General features: G+C 41.7%; 1 protein-coding gene across 1 annotated transcript in view; it reads left to right on the top strand.

Annotated features, from left to right (window-relative positions):
* The window catches only part of SLC16A2 (solute carrier family 16 member 2), a 130,035-nt gene that overhangs the window by 63,794 nt on the left and 40,683 nt on the right, over nt 1–25,558 (top strand). The window lies entirely within an intron of this gene.

Here is a 25,558-nt window from a genome sequence, read left to right as displayed (position 1 = left end):
TTGACTCATCACCATTTATTGAATTCACTACTTTTTCCACACTGAATTATTTTGGCACTCTTGCAAACATTAAATTCACAATAAATGCAATTTTTCTGGACTTTCCATTTTATTTTCTGGACTTTCCATTTTATTCCATTAATAGATGTGTCTATCTTTATGCCAGTACTATACTGTCTTGATTGCTGTAGATCTGTAATAAATTTTAAATCTAAAAGTATGAGTCCTCAATTTTTTTCAGCTTTGGTCATCTGGGTCTCTTGTATTTCCATGCAAATTTTAAGGTCAACTTGTCAATTTTTTCAAAAAACAATGCCATTGGGATTTTTATAGTGAACCTGTAAATCAGCTTGGAGAGATTGCCATATTAACAATTTTAAAGACATTAAACTTTTTAACCTATGAAGATGGGCTATAGTTTCATTTATTTAGGTTTTCTTTAACTTCTTTCAACAATATTTTATAATTTTCAGAGTGTTTTTACTTCTTTTGTTAATTTTATTTCTAAGTAATTTATATTTGGTGCTATTGTTAACGGAATTTTTCTTAATTTCATTTTCAAATTGTTACTAGTATGCAGAAGTACCATTGATCTTTGTATATTGATCTTGTAACCTGCAGCCATGCTAATTTATTTGAAGAGTTTTGGGTTTGTTTGTTTTTTTTGCAAGATTCCTTAGGAGTTTCTATATACAAGATCATGTTGTCTGCAAACAGGGATAGTTTTATTTTTCATTTTGAATCTGGATGCCTTTTATTTATTTTTCTTGCCTAATTGGCCTAGCTGGAACCTTGAATTCAATGTTGAACAGACATGTTGACAGCAGACACCCTTGTGTTATTTCTGATCTTAGAGGGAAAGTAATCAGTCTTTCACCAATAAGTATGATATTGCCCTTGGGTTTTTCATAAATCATCTTTATCAAGTCAAGAAAGTTCCACTCTGTTCCTAGCTTGTCAAATGTTTTATCATGAAAGAATGTTGTGATTTTTCAAATGACTTTTCTGCTTCTCTTGAGATAACCGTGTGTTTTTTTTCTGTGTATTACATTAGTTGATTTTCAGATTTTAAGTCAATCTTGCATTCCTAATATAAACATCAGTTGATCATAGTGTATAATCTTTTTTTATGTACTACTGTATTAAACTTGCTAGCGGTTCATTGAGGATTTTTACATTGATATTCATAAGAGATAAAACCACAGTTTTCTTCTCTTGTGAAGGCTTTTGCTTGCTTTGGTATCAGGATAATACTGGCCTCATGAACTGAGAAATGTTCTTCCCTATTTATGGAGAGTTTGTGAAGATTGGTATTAATTCTCTAATGTTTGACACAATTCACTAGTAAAGGCATTTGGTTGGGTTTTTTATTTTTGATAGAGTGAAAAGTGTTTCGGTTACTAATTCAATCTTTTGTTATATTTCTCTTCAGGTGTTTTGTTTCTTCTTGCAACAATTTTGGTAGTTTTTGGTTTGTATGACTTTGTCTATTTCATCTAAGTTGTCTAATTTAGTGTCACACAGCTCTTCACAGTATTCACTTCTGCTCCATTATTTTTGTATGGCTGTAGTGATATCCCCTCTTTGTACTTAATTTTACTAATGAAAATTTTCTCTTTTGTTGTTCTGATCAATTAGGTTTAAGGATTGCCAATTTTGTAGATATTTTCTTTTTTTTTTTCAATTTTGTAGATATTTTCAAAGAATCAACTTGTGGTTTCATTGTTTTTCTCCATTTTTAATTCTCTCTTTTATTTGTTTCTGTTCTAGTCTTAATTATTGCCTTCCTTCTGCATGCTATGTGTTTAGTTGGCTCTTCTTTTCTAGTTCCTTTAGCTGGAAAATTAGGTTCATGATTTGAGATCTTTGTTTTCTTTTAATCCTTTGTTGAGATAAAAATTCACATACCATAACATTTGCCCTTTTAAAGTGTACAATTTGGTGTTTTTGGTATATTTTCAAAGTTTCCAACCATTCCAACTTTCTAATTTCTGAATATTTTTATCACCCCCAAGAAGACTGTTTCTAGTAGCAATCTCTTCCCAACCTCTCCATTCCCCAGCCCCTGATGAATCTACTGTCTCTATGGATTTTGCCTACTCTGGACATTCTATAGCAAATATTTTTTGTTGATAGGTTTTCTCTTTCATCATTTTGAATATGTCATCCCGCTGCCTTCTGACCTCTATTCTATTTGGTAGAAGTTAGCCATTAAGCTTATAGAGTTTTTCTTGTCCATGATGAGTCATTTTTCTCTTGCTCCTTTCAAGATTTCCCTTTGTTTTTGGCTTTCAACATTTTGACTATGGTGTCTCTGGGGTATCCCTCCTTGTGCTTATCTTATTGTTATTTGTAGAGCTTCTTAGATATGTAGATTAATGGTTTCTTCAAATTTGAGAAGTTTTCATTATTTTTGAGTATTCTTTCCTGACCCAGGGATGAAAACTGGGTCTCCTGCATTGCAGGCAGATTCTTCACGATTTGAGCCACAATGGAATCTAAAATTTCACTGCATATATATTGGTGAGCTTATTGGTGTCCCACATGTGTTGGAGAAGACTCTTGAGAGTCCCTTGGACTGCAAAGGAGATCCAATCAGTTCATCCTAAAGGAGTTCAGTCCTGGGTGTTCATTGGAAGGACTGATGCTGAAGCTGAAACTCCAATATTTTGGCCACCTCATGCAAAGAGTTGACTCATTGGAAAAGACCCTGATGCTGGGGGGGATTAGGGGCAGGAGGAGAGGGGGACGACAGAGGATGAGATGGCTGGATGGCATCACCGACTCGATGGACATGAGTTTGAGTAAATTCTGGGAGTTTGTAATGGACAGGGAGGCCTGGCGTGCTGCGATTCATGGGGTCACAAAGAGTCAGACACGACTGAGTGACTGAACTGAACTGAACTGAACATTTCTCTGAGGCTGTTCATTTTTCTTCATTCTATGTTCTCAACCTTTTTCAATTTGCATAATATATATATATATATATATATATATATATATCTACCTTCAAATTTGCTGATTCTTTTCTTCTGCCACCTCAAATCTACTGTTGAACTCCTTAGTTTTTTAAATTAGTTTATTTTTAATTGGAGGATAATCACTTTACAGTATTCTGTTGGTTTCTGCCATAAACCAACATGAATCAGCTCCTTATTGAATTTTTCATTTCACTTATAATACTTTTCAACTCCAGAATTTTCACTTGGTTCTTTTAAAAAAAATTCTGTTTACTGATATTCTCTTTGTGATGAGACATTGTCATCATGCATTATTTTAATTCTTTAAGTATGATTTCATTCAGTTCTTTGGAAATGTTTGTAACAGCTGATTTATCTTCTAAGTCCAACATTTGGCCCCCTTAAGACAGTTTTATCACCTAGTATCTCTTTCCAGTTTATGGGTTACACTTTCCTGTTTCGTAATTGTGTATGTTTCATAATTTTTTGCTGAAAACTAGACATATACAACAAGTCAGATAATATACTGTAGCAACTCTAGCTACTGTTACTGACTTTTCTGGACAAGGTTGGTGAAGTCTATTCCCTACAGTATGCAACCTCTAAAGTCGCAGCCATGGATATATACACAACATCACTACTACCAGTGATTATTGTGATTTGAAATGGACTCTGTTTCTTCCACTGAGATTCCCATTTAGCTTCTGAGTAATGTAACTCTAGTTAGTGGTATCATACCCAGCTATTAGCCTCTACTTATTACTCCTTAATTTCATTATTGTTTTTTTAATGATGCCTGTGGGCACAAGTTGTTCCACAATCCGATCCAATTAAAGTTGCTGCTCCATTGCAGGGGTAAAGTGTTATCAGTCTTTGAGGCTTGCTCAGACTCTAGAATAGTTCTTCTTAGTTATTTCCCTGATTCTCTCTTTTAAACTTGTAGCTGGTCTACTATTTTACAGTCCCCTACTAAAAATTCTGAAGCCCCTAGTCCCTTCTAAATTGCTTATCACCAAGACCTAAATTATTTCTGACAATACCCTTAAGCCAGAATTTTTCCATTCTCTTTTCTAAATAAAGTTATTTCCTTTAGGGAGAGCTAAAGGGGCTCTCCAATCTTAAAATACTTACTTTCTTCTGGGTTGAACTTCTGCTTTATTGTACTTGAGCTGGAGGTAGGGAGAGCATCCCACATTCCCAGAGTGCCATTACTCTATGAGAAGGGTGCTAGGCAAGATGGTAGATCCTTATTTTTCTGACTTGTCTTTCCTAGCATGGAACCTACAACTTATGAGTGAACTAGGGCAGAGGTTGAGAAATCTGTATGCAGGCCAGGAAACAACAGTTAGAAATGGACATGGAACAACAGACTGGTTCCAAATAGGAAAAGGAGTACGTCAAGGCTGTATATTGTCACCTGCTTATTTAACTTATATGCAGAGTACATCATGAGAAATCCAGGGTTGGATGAAGCACAAGCTGGAATCAAGATTTCTGGGAGATATATCAATAACTTCAGATATGCAGATGACACCACCCTCATGGCGGAAAGTGAAGAAGAACTAAAGGGCCTCTTGATGAAAGTGAAAGAGGAGAGTGAAAAAGTTGGCTTAAAGCTCAACATTCAGAAAACTAAGATCATGGTATCTGGTCCCATCACTTCATGGCAGATAGATGGGGAAACAGTGGAGACAGTGGCTGACTTTATTTTGGGGGGCTCCAAAATCACTGAACATGGTGACTGCAGCCATGAAATTAAAGACGCTTACTCCTTGGAAGTGAAATTATGACCAATCTAGACAGCATATTAAAAAGCAGAGACATTACTTTGCCAACAAAGGTCCATCTAGTCAAGGCTATGGTTTTTCCAGTGGTCATGTATGGATGTGAGAGTTGGACGGTGAAGAAAGCTGTGTCGAAGAATTGATGATTTTGAACTGTGGTATTGGAGAAGACTCTTGAGAGTCCCTTGGACTGCAAGTAAATCCAACCAATCCATCCTAAAGGAGATCAGTCCTGGATGTTCATTAGAAGGACTGATGTTGAAGCAGAAACTCCAATACTTTGGCCACCTCATGCGAAGAGCTGACTCATTGGAAAAGACCCTGATGCTGGGAAAGATTGAGGGCAGGAGGAGAAGGGGATGACAGAGGATGAGATGGTTGATGACTCAATGGAGATGAGTTTGAGTAAACTCTGGGAGTTGGTGATGGACAGGGAGGCCTGGCGTGCTGTGGTCCATGGGGTCGGGAAGAGTTGGACACGACTGAGCGACTGAACTGAACTGAGGGCAGAGGTAATCAGAGACAATGTTCTTGGTGCCATGCTTGGCATGCTTGGAGTAGAGCTCTCACAATACTAGTAAGAGCTGAGTGGCAGAAAGGCTCCTCCATCCTCCTGGCTCTGCTTGTCTGGAACAAAGATTTTACAACACAGAGCTGAGGGAGGGATGAGAGGTAACTGTAACCTATACTTCCAGGAGTCACACTGGAGACCAATACTGGGACCTGGAGAAAGACAGAGCTCCCTATTATTGGCCACAGTCACCTAGAATAGAGCTTATATTACACTCAGCAGGACAAGGCAGAGATGGGAGTAAGTCATGGCCCAAATGCCATGGGCTATTGCTGTTCTTACCAAGATTTATTATGGTATTTTGGATAAATGCTTCTCCATTTGTTATATGTCATTAGAACAGCTTCTTAATAAAATTTAAGGAATTGTACCAATTATGGCTTTTTCCCTAGAAAATGGATCCACACACCACCATTTTTGAACTGGAGCCCTTTCTTTTAAGTTTGTAAACACCCTCCTACATGTCTTTCTATCACACACACACACACACACACACACACACACAGACTCTTTTCTTTCTGACCCAAGATATCATCTCAGTGAGATAGTGGGAGAAGCCTGGACCATGGGACAAGAATTGGATCCAGGACCCCCTGGTAAATTTGTCCATCCTAGTAGCTTCTTCCTTAAGGAGGCTAAAGACCAGGCTGAGGGTGGGAAATCAGAAAGCACCAAGTCGTGGTGAGGCCCCAGCCATTCTGCCCGCTGAGTAGTGGCAAGAATAAGAGGTAGGCTTTACAGAAGAGAGGGGCTACAGGTCCCTGCAGCAAAGCAGATAGGGATAACAGACTTGGGCCATGACGGGCAAAGCACTTTCTAAGAGCAAGATACAGAAGGGGCTGTTGCAGGAAGAAGTAGCTCCCTGTCATCTGGGGGTTATTATCTAAGCAGAGGGCACTGTGTCGAGGGTCCTCTGTCATTCACCAGGAGGTAGGACCCCAGGACTGTTGGGGGCCCATGGACCCTAAAATGCTCCAATCCTCCCATCTTTGGAGGACAGACCTTGCCCAATCCCATCTGGCCTGGTCAGGGGGCTCAGAAACACCCCAGGGACTGCAGGCCTTTTCTGGGGTTTCAAAAAGGAACAGTTTTAGCATTCATTAGTGCTCTAACTGGCATTTAATTGCCAGTTTCACTCTGGTTTTTTGGTCTTTATAATGAATACCTGATACACAGCCTGCCCCCAGCTGCCCCACCCTCGACCTTCTCCCTAGAGATCAGCCCCCAGCTGGACCTCACCTCACCAGTCCCTTCACCTCCACTCACACCCACCAACAAAGGTTGGAGGCAGGGATGAGCTTCCCCAGGGTATCTGCATTGCACCTTCTCTCCCTCCCCTTCCAGTGAGCTCAGAAAATTGGTCTTAATCCACCAGGCTTCAGTTGCTTAGCAACGGAAGAGCCTGCTCCTAGCAACCAGGAGCCACAAAGATGCTGCAGAGAAAAGGGGCTGTCTGGGCCCTGCGCCTGCTCAGCTCCTGACTGCTGCCTCCCTGATGTCTTTCTCATTGAATATAGCCAGCCTTCTCAGATGCTGGGTCTTGAAAGGCTGATCTCCCAGGCAGCTGCCTGACCTCACCCCCCATCCCACCTGGCTAGAGCTTCTCTGAATCCCACCTTCCAGACCAGCAGGAAGTAGCTCATGATCACAGCAAGGTGGCCCTAGGAAAGGCCCTCCTTCTGTCTCTCAGAGGGCGCTGGCTATGTTGGTTCTTCCAGTCTGGCCTGGTGGGTGAAAGTAGAGAGGGCCAGGCTCCTTTCGCCCCACCCCAGGTGAGAGCAATTCCTGCCCAGGAATTGGGGGTGGGGAGTGCATTGTAATCCCAGACCAGCTGAGTCTGAAGGGAGGCAGGGTTCCACACTCAGGGCTTCTAAAGATCAGGAAGTTGAGACTCAGAGATGGGCTCAGGCCCACACAGCCTTCCAGTGAGAGGTGGGTCTGAATCAACATCAGAATACAGGGCTCCCCAACACAGTCAGCGCCCATGAGACTGCCAGGCCACTGTGCAGCACCATAGGCTTCTGCCTTCTCTCCCCAAAGGACAGAGAGGACAGATTTCTCCACTCCAAAGAGGAACCCTCCTGCCTTCTGGAATGGCCCCAACAGAGGGTGATCACCAGTGCAGAATTTCCATTTGATGAGCTGCTTTCCCAGGATTGTTTGTGACTCAATAAGAGTTCAGGAACATCCCCCAGAGGAGGCCTGTCTGAAATTTCTGACTCTGAGTGGGTGCTAACTGGTATCTTACTTAATCACAGACCTCCCTAATCTTTGCAGGAGGTACACATCTACACCCACCCCACCCCCACCCTGCTTCTGTGGAGCCTCAAGCTCGGATGGTAAGGCTGCCCCCAGGAATAAACCATGGAAAGTAGGAGCTGTGGGAAACCAGCATCCAACAAGAGACCCCACCCCATCTCTCCCCCTGGGCCAGGCTGCTAGACAGGGACAAGCTTTCCTCTGGGCAACTTCTTTCTACCTTCCCCCACTCCTTGCTTCTCTCCCTCCCTTTCCCTTTTCTCCCTCCCAAGAAAAGGGCTTCTGGCTTCCAATGCCTGGCAACCAAACTGGGCTGCCACAGGCTGAGAGGAGCAGCACAGATGCTGCCTAATGAGGGGGCTGAAGTGAGGGGGTGAAATCAGTCTCTAGTCATATGTCGCTGTTGCTCACAAAACAGATACCAGGCTTTTCTTAAGTTTGCAATTGTTGTTCTCTATAATGAAAACCCTTCCAAAGGCAGGCAGCTAAGCCACATTTGGGTAAACATCTCCTTGATCCACCCTTTTCTATTTCATATTAAAAGCTTTTTGTTGTGGAAAATTTCAAGTCTATATACAAGTAGAATAGCATAATGAACCTCCTGTGGACATCACCCAGCATCAACAATTAGCAGCCCCTGGCCAGATATCATATCATTGAATCTGCATTTCAGTATGTAGCTTTCAAACATGAGAACACTCTTTTAACAGAACTACAATGTCATTACAACACCTAAAGTAATTAATAATTCCATAATGTCATCAAGTATCCAGACAGTGTTCAAAGTTCAAACACCTCATCAATGTCATGAGGTGTTGACTGTTGTTTTTTTTCAGTTTACTTGAGTCAAGGTCTAAAAAAAGGACACACAGAAGTCTAGAGGTTCCCATTTGTGAATATTTTGGGGGAGGAAAACCTTTTCTTCTACTCTCTTAGGTTTAGCACCTAGGCCCTGTGAATGAAAACTGGTAAAAGACAGACTGACAGGAGAAAAAAAAAACCCAGAGTTTATTTACGTGTGCAACTTCCATATACACAGAAGAACTCAGTGATGATAACTCAAAGGTGTGGTTGGAATTTGGGGATTACCTGCCAACATACTAGATGAAATGGGGGAGAAAGTTACTTGCCAGTAATACAAAGATTTTTGGAAACATACACGGATATTCAGGAGAACAAACACTTGATAGGAGAAGCTGTAATGTTTGTCTATATAGGTGTGAGTGATCTTTCTTTTTCAGGGCCACAAACTTACTCAGAGAAAAGATTTGGGGTTGACTTTATTCTACCTTCCAGAAGTGGATCCCGAGAAGGAATTTTTGGCTGCTTCATTTCCTAGAAGTTGCTGCTTTTAGTCAGATAAAGGAAGCTCCAAAAAGGCTTTTTACCGTTGTCTATCGAATCTCAAATGTCTTCAGCTAAAATAATCTTTACACCAACTCTGGGTCCAAAGTGAGTCTGTACAGTATGCTGAAATCACAAGGAAGCGAAATTGCCCTGCAAACCACTAACTCTGGGCTCTTCCCAGGAGGCCTCCTGTGAGCTCTGCCTTGAGTTATGTGAGGCATTATTAATTCCCAAACCTTGAGATTCAAAGTGATGAAATGAAGAGCTCAAGGTCACCCAGCTACTGAGGCACTAGGCCAGGCTGGTAACTCACATCAAGAGCCTAAACTCATAGCAACCATGCCCTGCCACTCCACCCATCCTGCCTCTAGAGGCAGGGAAGGCCTCCACACTGCGCCCACCTCCTAGTCCAGGTCCTACCCAGAATGTGTCAAAGACTGACACGTTCCCACGTCCTCTGACCACCCTGGCCCATTTCTCTCTGTTGCCAGGTGTCTGTCCTTGGGTGCATGTACCTCAGTCTCTCCCTCACCCAGAAGCACCCCAAGTACAGGAATGTTGATTTCGGATATATGTGACCTGCCCCAGCTGAGCCTCACCCAGAGTCATTTGGAAGGTGCTCCCCAAAGCGTAGCTGACTGACTGGCTGCCTGAGTGAAGGGCCTTCTGGAGGGTGAGTGGGCTGGATGTACTGGCAAGGCTTTGAGGAGAGATCCTGGATCCCAGGCTGGAGCAGCCATCAGACACACTCCACAGTGATAGGGGGTCTCTCTTGCCTGCAGAGAAGGAAAGGGATTGTCTAGGGAGCAGCCTGTACTTGGGCATCATGAAGACAGAGGCCTCTGGCCTCACTCCTGCCTCCGATAGGTCATTTACCCTCAAGACCTCAGGAAGTCTTCACATGTACATAGAATACACTCCAGAGAATCGCCTGGGCTGCCCTGCTGTTGAAGGAAGCCTCTCAGTCTGGAGTCTGGGGAAATTGGCTCTTGCCAGAGAGCCCTGGTCACAGGTCTGGGTCTCTGCTCTTTCACTATGCTGCTCCATGACCCTGGGCGGGCTACTTCCTCCCTGGGGGTCTCGGCTTCCTCATCTATACAATGAGGGGGCTGCACCCGTCCATCTCCAGGGACCCATTAGCTTCCATGTTTCTGTGATCTCCAGGAAAGGGAGACCCACAACATTCCTCAGTAAATGATTGCTGGTTTTAATTATGTTTACAGTCAAGAGGGTCCTCCTGCCTGTGTCCTACTGTTTCTGAACCTCATTTGTCTGGCCGAGGCCTGGATCTAGCTAAGCTTCTTGATTGACCCAGAAGTACCTGGTCGGTGACAGCCATTTCCATCACAACTCAGTCCCAACGGTAGGAGAGTGAGCTCTAGAACCCTCAAGGCCCTGCTCCCAATCCCTGAAGTATTCAAGAAGCAGCAGTGTTCGGACATCATGGAGATGAGCAATTGTGGCACCAAGTGGCTCCTTGCCCTTCATGTAGCCCAACATCCTCACCTTCCAGATAAGGAAACAGGGACAGGGAGGAGAAGAGCTCTTGGGGTCAGAAAGAGCTGGGGACCTCCTCAGGAGGAATCTTTCCTGGGCAGGGTGGCTGATGGTAAAGTGGAGAGCCAGCCCACTAAGGAGCAGAGTTGTGGCATGAACTAAAACCAGTTTATGAAACCCACCCTCAGGAAGCTCCTGGGTTCTCCTGGGCAAATACAGGACACACCCACAGGCACACATGCACACATGCATGCGTGCACACCACATAAGTCATAAAGAGGTCATAAGCACATCACTTTCCGAAGTGCCTGAGCTGGGACTCTAACTTGACTACCCACCAGGAGCCACTGAGTATCTTAGCTACTTCTTTTATTCAACAAATAGTGACCTGAGTGACTGGGAACTGAATAGTGAACCAGTGGGATGTGGTCCTGTCCTCTCAGAGCCTACAGCCTAGCCAGGTGGGCAAGTGCTCCAGAGGAGAGTCCAACCCAGGGAACTGCCCCACCCCAGGGGCAGTGGGAATCCAGCAGAGCCCACCTCAGGGGCTCAGGGACCATCCAGTGTTGCAGGCCCTTTCCTGGCTGTCTGTGCCCATTTCTGGAACAGTCAATTCTGGTTGATTGGGAAGGTAGCCTTGAGGAGCAATTGGTCTCCTCTCTTCAGGCCAGGCAGACATGGTCAAGGCTGCAGATGACCCTCTGGAATATTTTGTCATGTCAGTGATAACCAGGCAACTTCTGCGGCTTGGAGAAGAGGTGAGGCTCTCCTTCATCAGACCAGGGGTTCTCAAAGTAGTGGCCTGGGAACCCCAAGCTCACTGTTGAGTCTTCAGTGGCTCTTCTGAGCAGAAGTTGCATATTAGTGGGGTGTCCTTCCTCTTGCTGGCTTTTGTGATGCCAAGTGTGGGTTGTAAGGCCTCCAAGAATGGCAATAGTTCAACTGTTCTGAAAAATGTTTCCTTCCCACTCCCCGACCCCTTACCCCTTTCAGAGGGCCAAGATATTTCCTTCTTCAAACCTGTGTTTGTGATTTAGCTTCCATCGACCTTGACAATTGACATAATGGGTAGGAAACAAGGCTGCCCCTTTTCTCCATCCCTGCTGCTCTTCTTCTATGTATGTGAGAGTGTGTGTGGGGAGGGTTGGGGGGGAAGTGACACAGGAAGGAAGAGGGGAAAATTATGGGAAAATGTCCTGTGGATTCTTTACTTACTGAGCTCAGGGACACACAGAGATGTTTAAGTGAAACTTTCAGGGAGAAAAAAAAAAAAAAAAAAACACCTTATTTTACCTGCCTATTCATCCCTGCTGTTTGACTTCTGAGTCTTCTGGTTTCCAGGCTGTTTCATAAGTACTGAGGTGTTGAGAAGCTGTATGTGTTCTGGAAACAAGAGGAAGGGCCCTCTGGCCCCTGGAGCCCACTCCCACAGACTCTGTCCATATGGTCTGTCTATGCCACTGACCCTGGTATGGGGCCTGTGTCCCATCATCATGAAAAGCAATGATCCCTGTGTGTCTTCAGTCCTTTTGGGGACCACACCTCCCCTCTTGCCCCCATGCCATACCGCACCCCTGTCAGACTTTGGAATAAGAGAGGAAGCATAGGTGTGGTGGCATCTAGCCCCTTATTTCTCAGAGCTGCGAACTGAGACCCAGGGAACACAGGGCAGTTGCTGTTTGTATAGTGATCAGAAAGCTGAAAGTCTCTATTTTACTTAGTTATTAGTAATTTAAACCAGTGCCTTAAATTTTAAATATTCTGAAGTAAAATGCGCAATCCTGATGAATCTGAAAGGAACAGTTATAAACATCAGTATATCAATATAAACATCAAAACATCAATATAACCATCAATATAAACATCGATGTAATTCTGAGCCTGTACTTTATTTATTCTATTTCACAGATAGACAAATTCTAGAGTCATTTGCTCAGTGTCCCACAGTGATCATCTGCACAATGAAACTCTTTTCTTAGTAATACCTAACCTTTGTAAATAGAATAACTGGATGTCATAATTTATATATGTTGTCCCATTCTTATTATTGCCATTAAAATTTCATGTGAAAATTGGCATAGTATGGATGATAAATTAAGTATTCCCCTTCTTTACATACCATTCACTTTACTTCATATGCATTATATTATTTTTTGTTTTAATTTTTCCTTTTTTTTAAGCAATATGTACATGTTGATTCCAAACTCCCAATCTGTCCCTTCCTTCACCGGTCCCCTGCAGTGACCACAAGTTCATTCTCTAATTCTGTAAGTCTGTTTCTGTTTTATAAATAAGATCATCTGTATCATTTTTATATTTATTTTATTTATTTATTTGACTGTACCAGGTCTGAGTTGCAGCATGTAGGATCTAGTTCCTTGATCAGGGATCAGACCTGTGCTCTCTGCATTGGCCATGTGGAGTGTTAGCCACTGGACCACCAGGGAAATCCCAATTTGTATCATTTTTTAGAATTCCATATATATGTGATATGATATTTATCTTTATCTGTCTTTCTTCACTTAGTACGACAATCTCCAGATCCATCATTGTTCCTGGAAATGGCACTATTTCATTCTTTTTATGGATGAGTAATATTCCATTGTATCGATGTACCACATCTTCTTTTTCCATTTATCTGTCAAGGGACATTTATGTAGTTTACATGTCTTGGCTATTGTAAACAACACTGCAATGAACACTGGGGTGCATGTATTTTTTCAAACCAGGTTTTATCCAGATATATGACCAGGAGCTTGGTGGTGCCGAATTATCTTAGCATTTGCTTGTCTGTAAAGCTTTTGATTTCTCCATCAAATCTGAATGAGAGTCTTGCTGGTTAGAGTATTCTTGGTTGTAGGTTCTTCTCTTTCATCAGTTTAAATTTATTGTGCCAATACCTTCTTACCTGTAGTTTCTGGTGAGAAATCTGCTGGTATCCTTTTGGGAATTTCCTTGTATGATATTTGTTTCTTTTTCCTTGTTGCCTTTAGTATTCCTCTTTGTCTGTAGTTTTTGTCAGTTTGATTATTATGTGTCTCAGCATATTCCTCCTTGGGTTTATCCTGCCTGGGACTCTCTGTGCTTCCTAGACTTCAGTGATAGTTTCCTTTCCTGTGTTAGTGAAGTTTTTGGTCATTATCTCTTCAAATATTTTCTCAGGCCTTTTCTCTCTCTCTTCTCCTTCTGGGACCCCTACAGTATGAATGTTGGTGTATTTAATATTGTCCTAGAGGTCTCTGAGGTCTGTAAACAGTGCTGCAATGAACACTGGGGTACATATGTCTCAATTCTGGTTTCCTCAGCATGTATGCTCAGCAGTGGGATTGCTGGGTCATATAGCAGTTCTATTCCAGTTTTTAAGAAATCTCCACACTGTTCTCCACAGTGGCTGTACTAGTTTGCATTTCTCCACACCCTCTCTCCAGCATTTATTGTTTGTAGACTTTTTGCTGGTAGCCATTCTGACCGGTGTGATATGATACCTCATTGTGGTTTTGATTTGCATTTCTCTGATAATGAATGATGTTGAGCATCTTTTCATGTGTTTATTGGCCATCTGTATGTCTTCTTTGGAGAAATGTCTGTTTCATTCTTTGACCAACTTTTTGATTGGGTTGTTCATTTTTCTGTTATGGAGCTGCATGAGCTGCTTGTATATTTTTGATGTTAATTCTTTGTCAGTTGCTTCATTTGCTGTTATTTTTTCCCATTCTGAAGGCTGTCTTTTCACCTTGCTTATAGTTTCCTTTGTTGTGCAAAAGCTTTTAAGTTTAATTAGGTCCCATTTGTTTATTTTTGCTTTTATTTCCAATATTCTGGGAGGTGGGTCATAGAGGATCCTGCTGTGATTTATGTCGGAGACTGTTTTGCCTATGTTCTCTTCTAGGAGTTTTATAGTTTCTGGTCTTACACTTAGATCTTTAATCCATTTTGAGTTTGTTTTTGTGTATGGTATTAGAAAGTGTTCTAGTTTCATTCTTTTACATGTGATTGACCAGTTTTCACAACACCACTTGTTAAAGAGATTGTCTTTTCTCCATTGTATATTTTTGCCTCCTTTGTCAAAGATGAGATGTCCATAGGTGCATGGATTTATCTCTGGGCTTTCTATTTGTTCCATTGATCTATATATTTCTGTCTTTGTCTCAGTACCATAATGTCTTGATGACTGTGGCTTTGTAGTAGAGTCTAAAGTCAGGCAGGTTGATTCCTCCAGTTCCATTCTTCTTTCTCAAGATTGCTTTGGCTATTTGAAGTTTTTTGTATTTCCATACAAATTGTGAAATTATTTGTTCTAGTTCTGTGAAAAATACTATTGGTAGCTTGATAGGGATTGTGTTGAACCTATAGATTGCTTTGGGTAGTATACTCATTTTCACTATATTGATTCTTCCAATCCACGAACATGGTGTGTTTCTCCAACTATTTGTGTCATCTTTGATTTCTTTCATCAGTGTTTTATAGTTTTATATACATAGGTCTTTTGTTTCTTTAGGTAAATTTATTCCTCAGTATTTTATTCTTTTCATTGCAATGGTGAATGGGATTGTGTCCTTAATTTCTCTTTCTGTTTTTTCATTGTTAGTGTATAGGAATGCAAGGGATTTCTGTGTGTTAATTTTATATTCTGCAACTTTACTATATTCATTAGAAGATTATGTCGTCTGAAAACAGTGAGAGTTCTACTTCTTTTCCAATTGGTTTTATTTATTTTTCTTCTCTGATTGCTGTGGCTAGGTCTTCCAAAATTATGTTGAATAGTAGTGGTGACAGTGGGCACACTTGTCTTGTTCCTGTTTTTAGAGAAATGCTTTCAGCTTTTCACTATTGAGGATAATGTTTGCTCTGGGTTTATCATATATGGCTTTTCTTATGTTGAGGTATGTTCCTTCTATCCCTGCTTCCTGGAGAGTTTTTTTTTTAATCATAAATGGGTGTTGAATTTTGTCAAGGGCTTTCTCTGCATCTATTGAGATAATCATATGGTTTTTATCTTTCAGTTTGTTAATATGGTGTATGACATTGATTGATTCACAAATATTGAAGAATCCTTGCATCCCTGGAAGAGATGCCCACTTGGTTATGATGTGTGATTTTCTTAATATGTTGTTGGATTCTGTTTGCTACAATTTTGCTGAGGATTTTTGCATCTATGTTTATCAGTGATATTGACCGGTGGTTTTCTTTTTCTGTGGCATCTTTGTCTGGTTTTGGTATTAGGGTGATGGTGGCCTCATAGAATGAGTTTGAGAGTTTACCTTCCTCTGCAATTTTCTGGAAGAGTTTGAGTAGGATAGGTGTTAGCTCTTCTCTAATTTTTTGGTAGAATTCACCTGTGAAGCCACCTGGTCCTGGGCTTTTATTTGTTGGAAGATTTTTTTATTACATTTTCAATTTCTATGCTTGTAATGGGTCTGTTAAGATTTTCTATTTCTTCCTGGTTCAGTTTTGGAATGTTATACTTTTCTAGGAATTTGTCCATTTCTTCCAAGTTGTCCATTTTATTGGCATATAATTCCTTGCATAGTCTCTTTTGATTGTTTTTTTCTGGGTTTTTATTTTGATCATTCTTCTGCAACATATTTCTTTGTCATCTATTTTGGTCTAATTTTCTGTGCTTGTAGTCTCCTTACCACAGGCTACAGTGCTTTAGTTCCTTTTGCTTCTGGTGTCTGCCTCCTGGTGAGTGAGGTTGGAACAGGGGCTGGTGTAGGCTTCCTGGTAGGTGGGAATGGTGACTGCCTGCACATGGTGGGTGGAGCTAGGTCTTGTCCCTCCGGTGAGTAGAAACCTTGTCAGGAGTTGTGTTTACCAGGCAGTTGTGTACTCAGGAAGACTTTAAGCATAGTGTGTGCTGATAGGTGTGGCTGTGTTCCTGCCCTGTTTGTTTTTTGGCCTGAGACATCCCAGCACTGGTGCCTACAGGCTGTTGTGTGGGGTCACATCATGGTGAATAAATGGCAGCTTCCAAGAGGGCTTATGCTAATAAGTACTCCCTAGAATTGTCACCACTAGTGTCCTTGTTCCCACAGTGAGCCACAGCCACCCCTTACTTCCACAGGAGACCCTCCAATACTAGCAGGTAAGTCTGGCCCAGTCTCTTATGAAGTCACTGCTTTTTCCCCGGGTCATGGTATACATGAGACCCTGTGTGTTCCCTTCAAGAGTGGAGTTTCTGTTTCCCCTGGTCCTTTGGAATTCCTACCATCAAACCCCACTGAACTTCAAAGCTAGATTCTCTGGGGGTTCTTCCTCTCATTGTTGGGAAGCCTGATGTGGGGCTCAGAACTTTCACTCCTGTGAGAGAACTTCTGTGATATAATTATTTTCCAGTTTGTGACTCATCCACCTGGTGTGTATTGGATTTGATTTAATTGCATTGGAACCCCTCTTACCATCTTATTGTGGCTTCTTCTTTGTCTTTGAATATAGAGTATTTTTTTGGTAGCTTTCAGCATTTTTTGTTGATTGTTGTTCAGCAGTTAGTTTTGATTTTGGTATTTCTATGATAAAAGTGAGCTCATGTCCTTTTACTCTGCTATCTTGTCTCTAGGAACAGTTTTAAGAAGATTTAATGGATGATTTTAGGATCTTTACCTCTTATTTCAGCCCAATACAATTCAGGTAAAGAGTTACAGGGTCCTGTCAGGTCCAGAGGCCTGGCAACAGCTTTTCAAGATGCTTGATATCCAATGAGAAAGAGGCAATTCTGCTCTCCCTTGTATACATTTTCTTCTATTTTCTTTAGGGGAGACAAAGTGACAGTCATATGTATTATTTTATATAGTCCTTTTAATAACCTTATAATATGACTACCATTACCCCCATTTTACAGAGTAGGAAAATTAATTTTAAGAGGTTAATTGTATGAAGTTATACAGAAGGTAATGATGAAGCTATAGCTGGGCATTAAATTGTCAGATTATTCTTTAATGTATCTCACCAGAAAGGCCTAGGCTGTGTATAGAATAGCTACCTGGCTTCCACCTGTGCCATGTTGGAGATAGTATTTACCTGGGCTGGGCAGATAACTCAGAGAATATGCAACTCAGGGTGGGAGGGGTTAGAGGGCTTCTATTCCCAGGGCTGAGGGTGAAGAAATTTTTCATGGCAACTGATGATAACAGCACAAGCCAGTTGAGGAAGAAGGTTGGAGAGGATATGTTTGAAGCCCTTTTGGCAAGTAGGGCAGGAGGGAAGAACCCAGTGCAGTTGCTGCCATCTCTGGTGGGCTCCATCTCTGCTCTGGCTCTGTTTTGTTTCAGTTTCTGGTGAAACCAACTTTGTAAAACTGTCTCCCCCTAGATAAGCATCACTTTCTATACAGAGGAGACTGTTGAAGGGTACTGGAGACACCACTTCCCACCCTGCCCTTTCATGTTCACCTGCTGCCAACTGACACTGCTCTGTTCATCCTGAACAGAGCCATTTCTCTCCTACTAAATCCCAAAGTCCAAACTCATAATTAGTCTTTTATGTATCATATTTATTTTTGGAGGAGTTTGTCTTGGCATGAGGCTACTCTCTCCAAAGAGTACATGCCTCAACAAATAGCTCCTGCTCCTCTTCACCTTGGTGTTTGTTAGCTTGTTCATCCTGCCCCCGCATGGCCGTTGGGGAATACCACCCACATAGAAGAGTGGAACAGGTTGCAATGGAAGCTGGGCAGCCTGGTTTTACAGATACCTCCTACTCCACCATAACCCATCAGGTGTGGATCCTAACCCAGAGCCCAAACCAACCCTTAGCCCACTTCATGGAAAAACCCCTTGGGGATAGGCCCTCAGCCATTTCCTTTGAAGTGTTCCCTGAAATCCTATTCATCTTCCACAGGGTGGGAGGGTCCTGGGTTCAAGTACTGTCTGAGATAGAGGTGTGTACTTGAAACCTTGGAGTCCTCCTCAGCTCTCTCCTCTATCCTGTCTCTTTAATACCTTAAGTTTTTGTGTACTAGAAGGGCCTCCCGGATAGCTCAGTTGGTAAAGAATCTGCCTGCAATGCAGGAGATTCCAGTTCAATTTTGGGTTGGGAAGATCTGCTGGAGAAGGGATAGACTACCCACTCCAGTATTCTTGGGCTTCCCTTGTGGCTCAGCTGGTAAAGAATCTGCCTGCAATGTGGGAGACCTGGGTTTGATCCCTGGGTTGGGAAGATCCCCTGGAGAAGGGAAAAGCTACCCACTCCAGTATTCTTGGGCTTCCCTTGTGGCTCAGCTGGTAAAGAATCTGCCTGCAATGTGGGAGACCTGGGTTTGATCCCTGGGTTGGGAAAATCCCCTGGAGAAGGGAAAGGCTACCCACTCCAGTATTCTGGCCTGGAGAATTCCATGGACTGTATAGTCCATGGGGTCACAAAGAGTCGGACATGGCTGAGCAACTTTCACTTCACTTCACTTGTGTACTAGAAATATATAACATGTTACCTGAAGCTCTAACAAATTAGTGACTTTGGGTGATACCTTTAACTTCTCTGGGCCTCAGTTTCTCCATGTGTAAAGTAAGAATGTTGGTTTTTACCTGGAAACTCCCATGGACACAAGAGCCTGGCAGCTACAGTCCATATGGTCACAAAGAGTCGAACATGACTGAGCACAGCATAACATAACAATAAAAGTGAGAAGGTTGGTTTCGATGAACACTAAGTGTTGCTGTTTTGAACTCTTGTGTATGTGGTTCAGTCTTAAGTCTGTTCTTATTGGCAGGTCTCCAGTTCAAGTTCCTTCCTACCATCCCTAAAAAATTCTGACATTGGCCTCATCAGTGGTGGTTTCCAATCCTGCCTCCATACTCTTATGGCCACAATGACCACAGTTATCTTTTTTTTAATTTATTTATTTTAATTAGAAGCTAATTACTTTACCACAGTTATCTTTTGAACATTTCACTTCAACTGTGTGAGAGGTCTCCTTTACCTAAAGATCTAGGTCCTTTTCCTGACCCTGCCATTCAAAACTCTCCACACTCAGAGCTGGAGAAAGGTTCAAGACATCCATCCTGTGAGGGTCTCTGGGTACTCTTAAACAAGGAATTGTCAAAATATGCTATCAGAAATTGTCTTAGTTTTGAAATATTTACCTTTAACAGCTAACATTTTAACATGCATCACATAAACACAAGGCAATCAATGTATGTCATTCAAAAGACAATTACAAGATTAATAGGGTCTACATTGGAGATCTTTTCTGAATGACAGCTCTTGCCAAGTTGTCCTTCTGACCATTTCCCACAATGTGGTTCCTGAGATTGAACACTGCTAGTTGAGCCAATCCAGAACTTCCCAAACTTGACAGTGCCCTTGAATTACCTAGGTGGTGCATATGCAGCCAGACAAGTATGGTCCCCAGGCTGGTATTTGGGATCACTGGACAAGCTCCCTTTATATGTGTATTAGCTTCCTACTTGGATTGGCTAGACCTTTGACTTGCATTGCTTCATAGCCACTTCAGGCTCTGGTATGAGGCCAAAACCCTGGCAGGTTCTTTGACAGTGTTCATTTCATGACTGAAGACCAGGATGGAAATGTGGTTATAACTGCCTGTATTCCTGTCTTCTCCATACCCTCTTTAGAGATAACACATGCGTGTGTGCTAAGTTGCTTTTCCTGGCCAATTCTCTGCAACCCTATGGATTGCAGCCCACCAGGCTCCTTTGTCCGTGGGATTCTCCAGGCAAGAATACTAGAGTGCGTTGCCATGCCCTCCTCCAGTGGATCTTCCAGACCCAGAGACTGAACCCACATCTCATGCCTCCTGAATTGGCAGGCAGGTTCTTTACCCTTAGCACCACCAACTCAGAGCCTCTACAAAAAGAAACTCCAAGCCTTCAAGACCCTAACATTACCTTCTACCTTTACCCAAATTATATGATTTTTTTAAAAACTTTTCTTGTCCTATCCCTGCAACCCCCTGACATTCTCTTCAGTAACCTCACTTTTGTGTCAGCAATCTTTGTCCAAGCCCTGAGGGCTCCACATATCCAGTTAAAAGGAAACAGGGAGTATATTGGCTTTCTTTTATTTGATTCTCTTTTGACCCACACTGCTTTCCTTGCTGCCTTGTGGGCACACACATAGGTATTCAACTGAAACAAGCCCAGACTTGAGAGTTAAGAACTTCTAGGAATTTCTCTGCTCCTGGTACAGCAGGAAATCTGGGACAAGCTATTTGCTTTCTTTGCACCTTGGTTACTTCATCTATAGACCAGGTATCATAAAACAATGAGATTAAACTCTGACTTTGCTGATAGATGGCATGTTCACCTGATCTGTGGCATTCCAAGTATATGGTGACCACAGGGTGCAGCAGTGTAGTACCAATGGCTGGGAAGTGAATAAGGGAGTGAACACTAGGCTAAGGGTCAGAAGGCCCAAATTAGGCCCCTTTCTATTACTAGCTTGTTTTGTGTCCTTGGGCAAGCCACTCAAGCTCTCTGGCTTCATTTTCTTCCTTTTGTAAAATAGGGTTATGTACCTTAGCATAGTAGCTAAGAGCAAGGTCTTTAAAGTCAGATAGACCTGGGTTGGTGTCCCAGCTCTACCACTTACCAGCAATGTGCCTAGTCTAGTCACCAAATCCCTTTTGGTCTGTTTACTTATTTGTGCTTAGTAGCTCAGTCTTGCCTGACTCTGTGACCCCATGGACCATAGACTACCAGGCTCCTCTGTCCATGGGGATTCTCCAGGCAAGAATACTGGAGTGGGTTGCCATGCCCTCCTCCAGGGGATCTTCCCAACCTAGGGATCAAACCCAGGTTTCCCGCATTGCAGACAGATTCTTTACTGTCTGAGCCACCAGGGAAAGTAAATGGGGGCATTAACAGTATTCACTTGATGAGGTTGTTATGAAGATTAAATGAGATGACATAGCTAATACACATAAGGAATTTAACCTAGTGCCTGCCACATAGTAAGTACTATGCAAGTGTCAGCTATTACTACTACTACTATGAAGAAAAGGAAGACTTGGGGGAGAACATTTGCTGGCTTATCTATATCAGGTTATTATATACTTGCTATGAGGATGTAATAATATAAATGCTGGAAAAGGGTTTGGAAGATAAAAAGACTTTTCAAAAGTGAGGTGATATTGAAATTAAAACGCAAAGGTGTTAGGTCCCCTTGCTGCCAAGAGGTTTATCCTGAGTCTGTGAGCTCTGGCTTGCTCAGTGGTGGCATGAAGGGCTATTTCCTTTCCCTCCTACATACCTATCCTTGCCATCATGATGATTTTTTTCCTCCTGGCAGACTGAATTAGAAGAGGAGATTTGAAATCTTGACCTCCATTCCTCTGCCAACTATCAGTCCTACCCTTACTGCAGAGTCACCTCTCAGATAAGTAGCCAGTGCCCAGCCCAGGCCCATTTAGCACTTTCCATTTGCTCTGCTGAGGGTCTGGCTTTTAGTTGCTGCTGCTGCATTTCAAGTTTTGGAGTGTGCTGGAACCCATGGGATGCCATGAAGACTCACTGCTCTGAGCAGTCATTAACTTCCGCACACAAAGATCAGTTGCATAATGACCATTCAACAAATCTGGGCTGGTGAAAGGAGGGATAGATGTGTCTGGGTGTGGGATTCCCTTCAGTAGCAGCTTAAGAGAAGTGACTGTCTTCATCTGCTGTCTCCAGGACAGTATTTAATTTCTATTAGTACATGCCAGTTCTCTCTTTTTAAATTTATTTATTTTTAATTGAAGGATAATTGCTTTACAGTATTGTGTTGGTTTCTACCAAACATCAACATGAATCAGCCATAGATTTACCCATGTCCCCTCCCAACTGAACATTCCTCCCACCTCCCTCCCCATCCCACCCTTCTAGGTTGTTACCAAGCCCCAGTTTGAGTTCCTTGAGTCATACAGAAAATTCCCATTGGCTATCTATTTTACATATGGTGACATATGTTTCCATGTTACTCTCTCCATACATCCCACATTCTCCTTCTCCCTCCCTGACCAGCCGTGTCCATAAGTCTGTTCTCAATGTCTATGTCTCCACTGTTGCTCTGCCAACAGGTTCATCAGTACCATCTTTCTAGATTCCATATATATGCATTAATATATGATAATTGCTTTTGTCTTTCTGACTTACTTCACTCTGTATAATAGGCTCTGGGTTCATTCACCTGATTAGGACTGACTCAAATTTGTGCCTTTTATGGCTAAGTAATATTCCATTGTATATACATACCACAGCTTCTTTATGCATTCATCTGTTGATGGACATCTAGGTTGCTTCTATGTCCTAGCTATTGTAAATAAAGCTGCAATAAACATTGGTGTATATGTGTCTTTTTCAATTTTGGTTTCCTCAGGGTTTATGCCTAGTAGTGGGATTGCTGGGTGATTTGGTGGTTTTATTCCTAGTTTTTAAAGGAATCTCCATACTGTTTCCATAGTGGCTGTAACAATTTACATTCCCACCAACAGTGCAAGAGGGTTTCTTTTCTCCACACCCTCTCCAGCATTTATTGTTTGTAGATTTTTTGATGATGGCCATTCTGACCAATGCGAGGTGATATCTCATTATAGTTTTGATTTGCATTTCTCTAATAATGAGCAATATTGAGCATCTTTTCATGTGTTTATTCATGTCAGGTCTTTTATAGTACCTCACTTAATCTTCACAAAACATTTAGCTGGCACTTAAAAAAAAACTTTTTATTTTGTGTTGGAGTATAGCCAATTAACAATGTTATGATAGTTCTAGGTAAACAGCAAAGGGACTCAGTCATACATATACATGTATCCATTCTCCCCCAAACTCCCTTCCCATCCAGGCAGTAGTTGGCACTTTTATAATATCTATTTTCCAGATGAGGAAATTGAGGCTTAGAAATATGAAGAAAGTTGCTCAACGTCAACCAGCAAGTAAGTAGATCTTGTTCTTAAATCCATGTCTATTTGACTTCAGAGACTGTACTCTTAACCTATACATTATATAAAGAGTAATCCATTCCAGAATCTTCCTCATAGTGGTACAGGTCCCAGCCTGGTTCCAGGATGGCCAGGTTGAATCTATAGGAAATTTTTCAGTTGGGAAGAAGGTTGCCAACCACTTGTGACATGCAGGAACTTAATTTTTCTTCCTCTGTTCTTTTCCTCATTTTTTCCCCATCTTTTTTATAAAATACTCAACAGAAAGGGTCAGTATTCTCAGAAAAGGCATTTTACATTGAAAAATGGGTTCTACCCATGTTTTCCCAGTACCTCCCTCTGCCGTCTTTTCCCTACCTCCCATCCCTCTGCTCTAATAAGGAATCCAACAGTGCTAGGGATTGTCAGCAGATTCTTGTTCAGAGGCAGGAACATGGACTAATCTCAGGAGTGAGATTTACTCTGGCCTTCATACATCCTTGAAGCCATAGCAGGAGGTCCCTAACTGTGTTGCTAACATTAGTGTTTATCTCAGCTTTGAGGATCAAAAACTTATTGATCCTAGCAGCCAGACTTGCCTTGATTGATTACCCTGTCATATGTCTCAGGCTTACCATCCAAGGTTTCCTTACTAATTGCTGGACTGCAAGTATGGGGAGAGCTGCTTCTGGACACAGAGCTATCACCTGCCTACTCAAAGGAACTACCCAAACTGGCTACCTCCTTAGCTCCAGAGTGTTCTCAAAGCTGAGGGCAAAGCCCTATCTAATTTCAGTCTCAGGAAGTGGCTCATCATTTCAGCATTTGTTTCTTGTTCTGGCTCTGCAGAGGTGCTGATGATTCTTGAAAGCAAAGATTAGAAAATCAGCCATCTGATCCCTGCTGCTTTTGCCTGGTGGTTGGACAGATCATTGGAAGCCTGTTGGGCATTGTGGTACAGTGGAAGGAGCACTATGTTAGAAGTCCAAAAATAAGGGTTTTAGTTCTGGCTCAGCTGGTAGGCTACAGTCCATGGTGTTGCTAAGAGTCAGCCACGACTGAGCAACTTCACTTTCACTTTTCACTTTCATGCATTGGAGAAGGAAATGTCAACCCACTCCAGTATTCTTGCCTGGAGAATCCCAGGGACAGAGGAGCCTGGTGGGCTGCCGTCTGTGGGGTCGCACAGAGTCGGACACGACTGAAGCAACTTAGCAGCAGCAGCAGCAACAGACCTACTATGTCTTCTTGAATAGTTTATGTCCTCTCTGAGCCTTGATTTCCCCATTAATGTTTTTTTAAAGCTTTATTAAGGAAGAATTAATATACAATAAACTGCATATATTTCAAGGATACAGTTTGACGAGTTTTGACCTGTGTACACACTCATGAAACCATCACTATGATCAAAGTAATGGACATACCCATCACCCCCAAAAGTTGTCTTATGTCTCTTTATAATTACTCTCTCCCACTCTACTTTTTGTCCTTCCCCAGGCAACCACTAATATGCTTTCTCTCACTATAAATTAGTCTGTAGTTTTTAGTTTTACATAGCTAGAGTCATATGATATGTATTTTTTGGTAAGCTCTGGCTTCTTTCAAGCCAACAAAATTGTTTCAAGCCAACAAAACTCAACAAAATTATTTTGAGATTCATCCATGTTGTTGCACGTATCACTGGTTTGTTCTTTCCAAACTTCTTACCTTCCTTCTTTCCTTCCATTATTTATTTTGAGATGGTGTTAAATTTTATTAACATGGAAAGGTTTCCAAAACATATTTAAAAATTTAAAAGCAGCTTATAAGTCATATGTACTATATATATTGTCTTTGAAACAACTATATAGATATATATATACATAGAAAAATCTGGAGGAATACATATCAATGTAAAAATACTTGTTTTCAGGTGATTGGGATTATGGAGATTTTTTTTTTGCCTTCCTTCTTTGTTTTTCTAATTTTTCAATTGTGAAAATATGCAGCTGTTTTTAAAAGTAAGGAAATGTTACTTTATTTTGAATAGCTTTCTTTAGGTATAATTGACATACAATAAACAACTCATATTTAAAATGCACAAAATGAGAAGTTTTGATATATGTATACATCATGAATCCATTACCATATTCAGGGTAATGAGCATATCTATCATCCTCCAAACTCATCTTCCTAACTACAGGCAACTACTGCTCTTCTTTCTATCACTATGGATTAATATGTATTTTCTAAATATTTTTATATAAATGGAATAAAAAGTAGGCATTTTTAAAATTTGCATTCTTGTACT

Source organism: Cervus canadensis, chromosome X (assembly GCF_019320065.1).
Source record: "Cervus canadensis isolate Bull #8, Minnesota chromosome X, ASM1932006v1, whole genome shotgun sequence".
NCBI lineage: Eukaryota > Metazoa > Chordata > Mammalia > Artiodactyla > Cervidae > Cervus > Cervus canadensis.
Note: the sequence above shows the minus strand (reverse complement) of the source record. Positions and strands in the feature narration are given on the sequence as shown.